The following is a 14,022-nucleotide window of genomic DNA, read 5'->3' on the forward strand; positions in this document are numbered from 1 at the left end:
CACCAGGACAAGGCAGCCATTTGCAAGTCAAAAAGAGAGAACCCCAAAAAACCTGACTCTGCCCATGCTTTGATCTTGAACTTCTAGCCTCCAGAATTGTGAAAAATATATATATAATTTTTGTGGTTTAGCCATTCAGTCTGCTACTTTGTTATGGCAGCCCTAGGAAACTAAAATACACCCTCCAGACTATTAAACTACTGATGGACCTTTAGAATAAAGCGCAAATGACATGTGATTATCTGTTATACCCACTCGGTGAGGGTGCAATTATCAATCTGATATTACATATTAAGTACTGCAGAACAATTAATTTCTTAGCATTTTAGAAAAAAATGATATATCTGCTCTAGAGTTTTTTATAACCCAATTTTTGTATCAGTGATTCTTAACCTATAGGTCATTGTCCAGATGACTGAAGATTGAATACAGCGAATTTATGAATTCATTTCTATATCAAACAATAATTCTTGAGTGAATAACTAAAACCGATGTAGATCAATATTTTAAACTTTCAAATATATGTAGATGACATTATTTTTTTATTTATTTTTTAAATTTTTTTTTAAAGATTTTATTTATTCATTTGAGACACAGAGATACAGAGAGAGAGAGAGAGAGAGAGAAAGCATGAGCAAGGAGAGAGGTAGTGGGAGAGGGAGAAGCAGGCTCCTGCTGAGCCAGGAGCCTGATGTGGGGCTCGATCCCAGGACCCTGGGATCATGACCTGAGCCGAAGGCAAACGCTTAACCATCTGAGCCACCCAGGCGCCCCTGTAGATGACATTCTAAATTCAAGATACAAAATCATTTATAAGTATTTCTGAATGCATTATAGTACTGCGTCATTAATCAGTGAATTCTAAGAGAAAAGTCATGTAGGAGGTCATATATTTTTCATGTTAAAAAAAAAACAATCAGGGGCGCCTGGGTGGTTCAGTTGGTTGAGTATCTGACTCTTGGTTTCAGCTCAGGTCACAATCTGGTGGTTGTGGGACTGAGCTCCGCATGAGGCTCTAAGCCAAGTGAGGACTCTGCTTCAGGTTCTTTCTCCCTCTCCCTCCCCCTCCACTCCTCTCACTCTTGCTCTTTCTCTCTCTGTCTAAAATGAATAAATAACATCTTAGAAAAACTAATCATACTAAGCATACAGAATCTGCATAAGGATATCACCTTCAATTTTAAGTAAGGCTGGGAAATATGTGCTTTTTTCCTTTGGAAAAATAGCACAGGACATAACCTAGAATCACAGAACAAAAAGGTATCTTCTGTATTACTGATTTTAAAATCCTTATTTTGAACATGAAGGGAAAAAAAGCCAAAGGAATTTTATTGTTTTTCAGAGTCAAAGACTTAATTCTTACTTAACTGAGCTATTACCTGGGTCATTCAATCCAGTAAAGGCAATATAGAATAATTGTTGGTGACCTCTGAAGTTGGTTTAAATATGTTCAAATTCCAGCTTTACAACTCAACTAGCTGTGTGATATTGGGAAAATTAAATTAACATCTACATCTCAATTTTCAAACCTATAAAAATGAGGATGATGAGTTCCCCTTGTAGGACAATTCAGAATTGAAGGAGAAAAAGCACGCAAAGTGTTTGGCACAGGGTCTACTAAAATATACTAAGCAAAGACTGGTCTGCCACGTTTTTCTAGCATTAAGCTGACTTTTCTCCCCAAGCCTTGTTACTGCACCCACTCATCCAGTCATCTTCCTCACTGACTGCAGAAGAAAGACTCAGTGTTACTGAGAATGTTCTTGAGACTTAGGAAAGAAAAAAGTCATTTGCTTCGCTGGCAGGAAGCAAATCAACTTAAACCCTGCTAATTTCCCTGAAACTAAGTACTTGGATTTATAGTTACAGGGTATCTTCTTTCTGTGATGCACTTCAGTGACTCTTGTGAAGTTCCTAATTTTTTTAATGAACCCAAAGTCTTTCATGAAGTCAAAACATGACAATTGAAAAGCATTTTGGCATTGACTTCAAAATATCTCTCTGTGCCTTTATTCCAACAATGCTTTGTGATGGTTTTCTTTTTGAAAACACAAGTGGTAAATATCAAAGAGAAAGAATTAATGTGTATAAACCTCCTTTTAAAAAAGCACTGATCTTTGCCATCCTTAAATGAGACATAATACTGTTGGGAGAGAGGATAATGTCACCAGGTTAACAATTTAATTTATGAGAGGATGCAATTGTATATTGCAAAGGAGGCTGTGCTTGCTCTAATCTTCAACTAAATCAACACAGAATGATATGGAAATCAGCCCTTTCAAAACTACCAGGCAAATTATTACCCAATCTGTCAGATGCAGAACATTTCTTTACTCATTCTCACTCTGAAAATTCAACAGAATACTTTAAAAGACTAATAATCAGTTACTTATTAATATATTTGTAATTATTTTCTTTCATTTTACACTAGTGTATTTTGCCATATTAGATTGTTTCTACCTTTCTTCACTCCCACCAAAATATTTTGGAATAAAAAAATTTACTTTTCTATGGTCTTACGACATTTCCAATTACAGACTATCCTCATAAGTGAGAACAATGACTGGTAAATTCATAAAACAAGACAGAAGCCCATAAATTGAATAAGATATTTATAGAACATTATTTCAACTGTGTATTGCAGAATATTTGAGTGTAAAACTGAAATTCTACTGAGTACAGAGACAACTAATATATCTTTAAAAGAAAGCAATGCAAACTGGCAATGTAGTAAATGTTCTTTTTTTCTTTTTCTGTCTCTCTCTCTCTTTTTCTTTCTTTCTTTCCTTCTTTATTTTAAAGATTTTATTTATTTTTTTAAGAGAGAGAGAGACAGAGATAGTGAGAGAGAGCACAAGCAGGGAAGAGAGGGAGAAGGAGGAGAGGGAGAAGGAGGCTCTCTGCTGAGCAAGGAGCCCTAAGTGGGACTAGATCCCAGGACCCTAGGATCATGACCTGAGCAGAAGGCAGACGCTTAGCTGACTGAGCCACCCAGGCACCCTCTTTCCTTCTTTTCATTTATTTTTTATAAGGATGAAATTATATAATAACAGTAGTACAGATGCTAAGAAAAATTATCCAAAACTTGAAAAGAAGACCAAAGGAAGCCTGTATGATTTTCAGCCTCATCTTGCAGCATTGTTCAAAAGGCCTATATATTGTTCCAAGGAACAATATATATTTCTTTGACCTTCTATTTCCTATTCATCAGGGCCCCCAAATTCTGTGAAGTTACATGTTAACATGAAGATGCAAATTACTTTTGATCGGTAAAAAAGTCACCCAAGAGGTCATAATTTTCTTGCCCTTCAGGACCATAACTTATTTTATATCTAATTTAGTAATCTTATTTTGTCATTTTTAAAGTGTCTACTCATTTCTCAGTTCTGTTTCTTTATCAGTTTCCTTCATTAAAGAGTTAAATCTTTGACATAAGTTCACTTTATATTGGGAAGTATGTTACAAACACTTTGAAAATGATATTTATTACTCTTATTAGGAATACTTTGAATTTAAATTTCAACAATATAATTTCAGTTTGAAATTATATTTTTATTAAGGAAGACAATAATCACGTGTAAAGTAAGGTAGTTCCTAACTCCAAAGAATAAAAGCAGTTAAAAGAGAGTCAGAGCCACTTATATCAAAAGAATCCTTTGGACTTAAGATATACTATCCTTCTTTGTAGCTTTATATTTGCAAAGCACCAAGCATCCTAACATTGTCCTGAAATAGCTCCATCAACTCTGTAAACTTCATCTAAATTTCCCCTTGAGGGTTTTCAGATTTTTCTAATTTAATTTATTTTCTTCTTCTTCAAAGAAACTCCTTGGTAACTCCTTGGTTTGAAGCCATTCTCCTAAACTTTCAAGTGGCAGGTAATGGTTTAAGTAAGTAAGTACAAGTAAGTGTGTCCCTTCAGAAGGGGCATACAGAGAGAAAAGAGAGGACAAAACTCCTATCAAGAATTGGTGGGACTGGTCCTTTGGGAACTCTGACCTTTCTGAGGAACGTCTCACAGAAGTAGTATGAGAGAGTCTATCCCTGAAGAACATTGAAGAAGGTGGTTGGGAAGGTGATGAAGGTGCTCATCAGTGGCTCACAATTCTGCTTAGAGACCTCCCTGTCTTCAATTTCATCCATCAAATGGAGGTTAGCTGGGTTAAGTGGAAGTTTAACCACAAGAGAATATTTTTATCTGAACGCCCTTTCTGCTTTAATTGGGCTTCCTCCAGCATTTGCTAGAGTGCTGAGTCCAGTTTCAGCCACTACTGAGGAGAATACGGACACATCTAAGTGAAGAAAAATGGCTCCACGAATAACTGTTTTAGGAGATGTTTTGGGGTTTGGTTTGTTTTTTTCTTTGTTCATTCTTGGTTTTTAGCTTATTAGAGAGAGGTTTCAGAAATAATTACTGTCAGCAAGTAATTGGTCAAGAGTCATTTTGAACATGAAGCTATTTGTCCCTGTATCAACAAAAGAGCACTCAATAACTTGTGTTGAAAGAGGAATTCTTACAGGTTCATGTCGTTGAGATCTGAAATGGCATTTGACACTTGAAGGCAATGGGTCTCACTTCCTATTTCTTCAAAGGAAGAAACATAGATTGAAAATGTACAGTGACCTCTACAAGGCCACACGGTCAGTAAGGATATGGAAAAGGGGCAGCAGATTACAGACAAAGAACCACTTTACTGAAATGGGAGAAGCCTGAACTCCAGAGCTCATTTTGCCTTCAAAATTCCTTTTCTCAAATACCAGCAATGACATTAAGACAACCACTTCAACACTGTTTATTCTGCAAAGTCCGATCTGGCCTCAGGCTACCTCTCAATCTTGGTACCAAATATTTTCAAGTTCAACAATTCTGACTGCTACTGAAAGAAGAACAAAGAACTTCCAAGGATCATAACTATGATTGGTTTTATTTGATGCCTTTGGAATAGACTGCAGATGTATTTATCATATTTATGTGTCCCACAGCTCTTGGTCTGAGGTTCAGTTGAGGTGTGCATTAGTAACTAAAATTAATTTCCCTGTTCTACTCTGTGACAGCAATTTTGAAGTACTGTAAATTCCAAGACATGTTCATCAACCGTAAGTAATTACTAATAAGTGACAAGCAAATATTTTATTGTGTGTCTGTAATTAGTAATTGCAGAATCATATATTCCTAGAGTGTAGGATGATAAAAACAAATAGTTTAAATCATTTTAAGATTACTTTTCTGTTTTGAATGAAAATTATAAGAATTGAAAAATTATAGTGTGCAATACAACTAAGTAGATGTTTCCAAGAATTGTGCCATTTTATTTATTTATTTATTTTAAAGATTTTATTTATTTATTTGACAGAGAGAGAGCACAGGCAGGGAGAGTGGCAGGCAGAGGCAGAGGGAGAAACAGGCACCCTTCAGAGCAGGGGGAGCTGATGTAGGACTTGATCCCAGGACCCTGGGATCATGACCTGAGCCACCCGGGTGCCCTGAATTATGCCATTTTATTGAAAATAAGAAAACCTGCGTTCAGTTTCACCAAGCCACATGATGCTACCACATCTCTCAACAGATTTCAACAGTTTTCTGCTTTAATATTACATTTTGCTTTTTTAAATCCAAATAATCAGAATCTTGTTTTGAAAACAAGCCATTTATTACTTGGTATGAGGCTATTTATTACTTCTCAGTTACGTTTTGCAGTCATGTAGTAGAAATGGCAGTGAACAGATCATTTCTCTAGCAATCTGTGAATGAATAATAACGCCATTGAAACAAGAGTGGCAGAATGAACAATTAATGTTTTTCAAAAGTATGTTGGTAAATCTGCACTAGAAATGGAGACATACCTACAACTATATTTGATATATTTGTATTTGTTTTCCATGTTTTCCCAGAGGACATCTGCCAAGCAAACACAAAGAAAGCAGAGATGTGGGAAGAAGTTTAAGTGGACCGATTTTCTCGTCTTTCCTACATATGTGTCAATATTTGAATTTAATTTGAAAAATCTAGAATGGGAAGTTTAGTTATATCATGGAAGTAATGCTGATGAGCAGAAACAGGACTCATTAATAATATAATAATTGGAGAAGGCAGGGATGATGGGAAGGAGGGTAGATGCTAATGATACACACAAAAAGTCAAGGCTAGATCACGACTTTTAATGACAGAGAGCCTCGATGTTGATTCTTGACTGTCTTTGAAGAAATTACTTTGACTGTTTGATCCTCAGTCTCTCTTTATAAACTGAGGAAAATAACAAGTTTGAAATACAATGTTTGAGATCACCAAACTCTTAACACACTTCCATTGTTTTTGAGGATTTTTGTCAAGTTTTAAATTCTACATACATTTTAACGTTCTATGCATATTTTAATTTCCACAGGGCATTTCTTTTCTTGGAGAAACTATGTTTATACTTATATTTACTTACATTTCTATTTATAATTCTATATTTCTATGTTTTCTATTTATAGTTCTATATTTAAAGCATGTGATAATTTAAAAATATTTATGTTGAAAATTTTAACAACATTAACATTATTTTAATTTTTTCAATCCTTTCCAGGTATATTAGATAAAACCTGGTGCCTCTTGGTGAAAGATTAATGGCCATTTGTTTAGTATTCAGGTAAAATATGGCATAATTCTTAGAACCTAAGACATAAAATGCCAATTCCTTGTTAACAAATACTTTTTTTCAAGGGAGGTGGTTTACAATCTTGTTTTCATTGATTGAGAGAAAACCTAATTGAGTTGTAAGCTAAGGAATCAGTGCAGATAAATTTTAGTAATAGATCATGTTTTAATTTTCAGCACACACCTCAGAAAGATTTTTAAAAATGAGTGAATTTGATAGAAGAAAACTTCTTTCACTTCTATTTATTTCTATGAATACTAATTCTCAGCTGATAGCGTTTGTAAAACAATTAATAGAATAAATTTATGCAGAAACATGACACTTGGGATACCTGAGTGGCTCAGTCAGTTAAGCAGTTGCCTTCGGCTCAGTTCATGATCCCAGGGTCCTGGGATCGAGTTCTGCCTCGGGCTCCTTGCTCAGCAGAGAGCCTACTTCTCCTTTTGCCTGTTGCTCCCCCAGCTTGTGCTCTCTCTCGCTCTGTCTCTCTCTCTCTGACAAATAAATAAAATCTAAAAAAAAAAGAAACATGACACTTTTTAGCATGATTTTTTTAATCGATGGATACAAAGGCTGATGGAAAAAAAGATCATTTATCTCATTAAGAAATGTATTTCCAATTAATTTTTTACGTTTAATAAATGCTAACAGTTTTTCATTTCTTTGTTTTTGATCAAATATGTACTAATAACAATTACAATAATCTCCAGAAAATTTTTCATTTTATACTTCAGTCTTATGGTTACAGGAAAATTTTAAAAAACTTTTCATATTTTGTTTAATAAAATTATAATAGAGTGATGAAGAAAATATTTTACATCTAAAAATATAACAAAAAACATCGTGTGTAAGACTTAGAGTAGAACTACATGCTCATTCAAGGATAGGAAAAATATCAAATATATGAATATTAATGAAGTTAATGTTTGTATGTTTTTAAATGAATGATGTTGCATTTTTAGATTCCATTACATATATTTAGAAGTATTATAAAACACTTTAATTTATATAGTTTTTGATATTTAAAATATGTTGAAAACTAGTTCTTTTCAGCTATTTAATTTTATGATGACACTTTTTATTTATTTATTTTTCTCATTAAACTTTTGTTTTAATGGGTCTCAAAATTCTGTGACATATTTTTGGTCAAGTTGTTTCCATTGAAAACTACTGATTTTAAAAACTAATAACTTAAAACTGCCACACACACAAAAAAACAAATGGTCCACAAAATATTCTCCTTTCCTTCTGAAGGTTTTATGATGCACTGTTATCATTAACCAGTCTTTTATTACTAAACTTAACTGGCCAATTGACACAAACAGTTCTGAGACCGTTCTTCAACCACTGGTTAAGATTGGGGTGGCAGGTATTGGGGATAATATTCTTTTAGCCTTCTGAGATTTCTGGGCAGTCTTGGTGTCCTTGCCAGCTCCAGCTGCCTTTTTGTCCACTGCTTTGATGACACCCATAGCAACCGTCTGTCTCATGTCATGAACAGCAAAAAGGCCCAGAGGAGGATAGGCAGAGAAGCTTTCAACACACATGGGCTTGCCAGGAGCCATATCAACAATGGCAGCATCACCAGATTTCAAGGACTTGTGACCATCTTCCAGGTTTTTTCCAGAATGACAAACTATCTTCTCCTTCAGCTCAGCAAACTTGCAAGCAATGTGAGCTGTGTGACAATCCAGCCAAGGTGCATATCCAGCACTGATTTGGCCTGGATGGTTCAGGATAATCACATGAGCTGTGAAGCCAGCTGCTTCCACTGGTGGGTCATTTTTGCTGTCACCAGGCATATTGCCATTGACCAACATCTTTGACAGATACATTCGTGACATTGAAGCCTACCTTGTCCTCAGGAAGAGTCTCACTTCATGGTGCATTTCAACAGACTTTACTTCAGTGGTAACACTGACTGGAGCAAAGGTGACCACCATGCCAGGTTTAAGAACACCAGGCTCCACTCAGGCGACAGGGACAGCACCAATACCACCAATTTTGTAGACATCCTGGAGAGGCAAACACAAGTGCTTGTCAGTTGGATAAGTTGGTGGCAGAAATGCAATCCAGAGCTTCGGGCGGTGTGGTTCCACTGGTATTCCCATCTTTACAAGTGACTTTCCATCCCTTGAAACGAGACATGTTAGCACATGGCTCTAGCATGTTGTCACCATTACAACCAGAAAGTGGCACAAATGCTAGTGTGTCAGGGTTGTAGCCAATTTCCTTAGTGCAGATGCTGACTTCCTTAATGATTTCCTCATATCTCTTCTGGCTGTAGGTGGCTCAGTGGAATCCATTTTGTTAAGACCAACAATTAGTTGTTTTACACCCAGTGTGTAAAACACAAGGACATGCTCATGGGTCTGCCCATTCTTGGAGATACCTGCTTCAAATTCACCACCACCAGCAGCAACAATCAGGACAGCACAGTCAGCCTGAGATGTGCCTGCAATCATGTTTTTGGTAAAGTCTCTGTGTCCTGGGGCATCAGTGATGTTCACATAATACTTGCTGGTCTCAAATTTCCACAGAGATATCAATGGTGATACCATGTTCACATTCAACTTTTAGTTTATCCAAGACCCAGACATACTGGAAGGAGCCCTTTCCCATCTCAGTAGGCTCCTTCTCAAATTTTTCAATAGTTCTTTTGTTGATCCCACCACAGTTGTAGATCAGATGACCAGTAGTGTTAGATTTGCCTGAATCTACATGTCCAGTGATGATGATGTTGATATGAGTCTTTTCTTTTCCCATTTTGGTCTAGGTTTAGCAGTGGTTTTCATGGCACCTGTGTTTTGGAGGCAAACCCGTTGTGAAAACTAATGACATTTTTTAGATACCAACTTACATATGCACAAGGAAGTGCAGAGATTTTTATTATTACTTTTGGTCTTCAAAAGCAAGTGTTAGAAAGCCAATGATATATTTGACTCCTCAATAGTAGACTGTTTGCATAATTTTATGTTATTCTTTCTTTGTTATTTTTTTATTGAGGTGATATTTACATACCATATAAATACAGAGGTCATTTTTTTTTTCTTAAAGATTTTATTTATTTATTTGACAGAGAGAGACAGCAAGACAGGGAACACAAGCAACAGGTAGAGGGAGAGGGAGAAGCAGGCTTCCCCCTGAGCAGGGAGCCTGGTGCGGAGCTCAATCCGAGGATCCTGGGATCATGAACTGAGCTGAAGGGAGACACTTAATGACTGAGCCACCCAGGTGCCCCTAGAGGTCATGTTTTTAAGGAAATGGAGGTCATTAACAAGAGGGTTAACATTAATACAGACTGACCTGTGTTTTAAATTGATAGACTTTACTTTTAGAAAACAATTTAGATTTACAGACAAATTCAGTAGAGAGTACAATGTTCCCATTTACTCCTCTCTTGGTTTTCCCTATTATTAACATCTTCCATTAATGTGGTACATTTGTTATAATTGATGAACTAGTATAATATTATATATAATTATTAACAAGAATCTATAGCTTACATTAGGGTTTATCTTAGGGTTGTACATTTACAGGTTTTGAAAAATGTGTAAGGATATGTACTATAGGGGAAGAAAGGAAAAAAATAAAACAAGATGAAATCAGAGAGGGAGACAAACATAAGACACTCTTAATTATAGGAAACAAACTAAGAGGAAGCCGGAGGGGGGTGGGGAGATGGGGTAACGGGGTGACATTAAGGAGGACACGTGATGTAATGAGCACTGGGTATTATATAAGACTGATGAATCACTGACCTCTACCTCTGAAACCAATAATACATTATATGTTAATTAATTGAATTTAAATAAAAAATAAATAAATTTATTTTGGAAATAAAAAAAGGATATGCATCTATTATTATAGTATCATATAGAATAGTTTCATTACCCTAAAAATCCTCTGTGTTCTGCTTACTCATTCCTCTTCCTCAACCCTCAACTGCAAGCAATCATTGATCATTTTACTTTCTCCATAGATTTGCCTTTTCCAGAACATCATATATTTGGAATAATACAGTATGTAGCCTTTTCAGATTGGCTTCCTTCACTCACCAATATGCATTTAAGTTTCCTGCTTGTATTTTTTTGCATCTTGATAACTCATTTCTTTTTATTGATGAATAATATTCCTTGTGTCACAGTTTGTTTACCCATTCATGTATAGAAGGAAATTTTGGTTGCTTATGAGCTTTGGCAGTTATGAATCAAGCTGTTATAACATTTGCATGCAGGTTTTTATGTAAAATTAAGTTTTCAACTCATTTGGGCAAATACTAAGCAAAATTGCTGGCAAATTACCCATTTTTATGTGAGTAACTCAATGACATTTAGTACATTCTCAGTGTTGTACAGCCATCACATCTATCTAGCTCTAAAATATTTTCATCAGCCCAAAATAAAACCCTGCACCCAGAAGCCACTCCCCAGTCTCTCCTTCCATGAGCTCCTGGAAACCACCAATCCACTTTCTATCTCTTTGAATTTCCCTATTCTGTTTATTTCATATACAGAATTCTATAATATGTGGCTTTTATGTCTGGTTCTTTCACTATGCAGGATGTTTTGAAGGTTCATCTGTTTGTCATTGTGATATTTCTTTCCATGGTTGAAGAATATTCCATTTTATGTGTATAGTGCAATTTGTTTACCCATTCACCCATTTTTGGACATTGGGTTTTTTCTACCTCTTGAGTATTGTGGATAGTGCTGCTAGTATGAGTATGTTTGAGTATCTGTCTCCTTTTGGGTACACACCTAGGAATATAGTTGAGTGGTCCTATGATAATTCTATATTTAAATTTTTGAGGAACCACCAGACTGCTTTCTACAGAGATACACCATTTTTGTTCTCACTAGCACTATACCAGGGTTTCAATTTGTCCACATTCTTTCCAACGCTGTTATTTTCCATTTTCAAAATATTGTTATAACTATCCTAGTAGGTGTCAAGTGGTATCTCAGGATTTTGACTTGCATTTCCCTAATGACTAATGACATTGTGTATCTTTCATGTGCTTTTAGGACATTCATATATCTTCTTAGACAAATATCTATTCAAGTCTTTGCCCTTTTAAGTAGGTTGTTTGTCTTTTATTATTGAGTTTTAGGAGTTCCTTATATATTCTGAATATTAAACCTTTGCTGGTTAATTTTATGTGTCAACTTGACTGGGGTAGGGATGCTCAGATAGCTGCCAAAATATTATTTCTGGGTGTGGATTAGCATTTGATTCAGTAGACTAAGTAAAGAGAATCACTCTCACCAAAATAGGTCAGCATCATTCAAACTTTCAGGGCCTGTGTGAAACAAAAAGAGAAATGAAGGATGAATTTTCTCACTTTTCCTGAGCTGGGATGCCCATCTTTTATCTTAGACATCAAAGTTCCAGGTTTTCGGATTTTCGGACTCTGGCACTTAACACCATCAGCCTCCCCGCTTCTCAGACCTTCAGACTCTGACTGAATTATACTGTGGGCTTCCCTGGTTCTCCAGCTTGCAGATGACAGACTGTGGGATTTCTCCACTTCCATTAACAGTGTAAGGTAATTCCAATATTAAATGCCCATTTATATTATCTATCATCTATCTATGTATCTATGTATCTATCATCTATGTATCTATCAACTATCTATCATCATCTCTATCTATTTATCATCTATCTGTCTATCATCTATCTATCATCTACATATTCTCTCTCTTCTATTGATTCTGTTTCTCTGGAGAACTGTGACTAATACAAAACCCTCATCAGATATGTGATGTGCAATATTCTTTCCCATTCTGTAGATTGTCTTTTCTCTTTCTTGATAATGCCCTTTGATGCACAAAAGTTTTTAATTTTAATGAAGTCTAATTTATTTTTTTCTTTTGTTGATTGTGCTTTTGGTGTTATATCTAAAAATCCATTGCCAAATACAAGGTCGTGAATATTTCTACCTATGCTTTCTTCTAAGAGTTTTATGTGTTTAACTATTATATTTAAGTTGTTGATCCACCTTGAGTTTTTTGTTTTTTTTTTTGTAGGAGTAAAATAGGGTTCCAGCTTCTTCTTCTTCTTCTTTTGTATGTTGATATCAGTTGTCTTACCACCATTTATTGAAGGGACTATATTTTTCCCCATTGAATTGTTACAACACCCTTGTTGAAATCCATTAGCTATAAATGTATGTGCTTATTTATGGACTCAGTTCTATTTCTTTGGTCTATATGTCTATCCTTATGCCAGTACCACACAGTTTTTATTACTGTACCTTTTTTGTTGTTGTTGTTGTTGTTTAAGATTTTATTTATTTGAGAGAGAGAGGAGAGAGAGCACATGCTGAGGGGAGGGGCAGAAGGAGAGGGAGAAGCAGGCTCCCTGATGAGCAGGGAGCCAATGCAGGGCTTGATCCCAAGACTCTGGGATCATGACCTGAGCTGAAGGCAGATGCTTAACTTACTGAGCCACCCAGGTGCCCTATTACTGTACCTTTGTAGTAAGTTTTGAAATTTGAAAGTGTGAATCATCTTTCTTCTCTTTCAATATTGTGTTTATTACTCAGAGCCCCTTTAAATTTCCTATGAATTTGAGATTCGGCTTTTCCACTTTTGTCAAAAAAAAGGGGGGGCATTGGAATGTTGATAGAAATGGTACCTATCTATAGAATTCTTTGGGTAGTATTGCCATCTTAAAAATAATAAGTCTTCCAATCCATGAATGTATGATATCTTTCCATTTATTTATGTCCTTCTTTAATTTCTCTCACCAAGGTTTTATAGTTTTTCAATCTCTCACTCATTTTTATATCTTCCTTTTTCAATTCCTTGAACTTCTTTGTATTTCCCACTGTCTTCTGTAGTTTTATGCCAATAATCCAGTTTTTATGCCTATCATTCAGCTGAGTCACAACCTTTTCCCCCCAGCTTTTGTTCTTATTTAAGCAAATAATGTTTTGTTTAGTATCATATGAAAACAAGAAAAATATGATTATATTTTTAATATGTAGCCCTCTCAATTTAAGAAAAATTCAGAGAAAAATGGAAAGGGCAATTGCCCATAATTCTAAGTGCAAAAACACTTGAAATATAGCAAGTGTTCAGTAACTATTTTTGAAAAGATAATTGAATGGGTGATTTCATGAGTTTTCAAATCATAATACAATGTTTTTACAGTTAAATTTCTTTTTAGCCTTTCTCCATAGAATTACTTAAGTACTTCTAATTATGGCTGGGGATATATTTTATTACAGTTTTGTTTCATTTAGAAACATATTTCTTCATGTGTCTACATAATATTCATTATTAGACTTTTGAAGTACAGCATCATATCATGATTTTTTAAGACTCATTCATTCAGGGTTACAGAAGTTTAGGGTGTTAGGATTACGCAGAGCAAGATA

General features: G+C 35.3%; 1 pseudogene; it reads right to left on the reverse strand.

Annotated features, from left to right (window-relative positions):
* Positions 1-7,978: 7,978 nt before the first annotated feature.
* LOC116632766 lies at positions 7,979-9,404 on the reverse strand (annotated as a pseudogene).
* Between the last annotated feature and the right edge of the window lie 4,618 nt (positions 9,405-14,022).

Source organism: Phoca vitulina, unplaced genomic scaffold, assembly GCF_004348235.1.
Source record: "Phoca vitulina isolate PV1807 unplaced genomic scaffold, GSC_HSeal_1.0 scaffold7, whole genome shotgun sequence".
NCBI classification, from domain to species: Eukaryota; Metazoa; Chordata; class Mammalia; order Carnivora; family Phocidae; genus Phoca; species Phoca vitulina.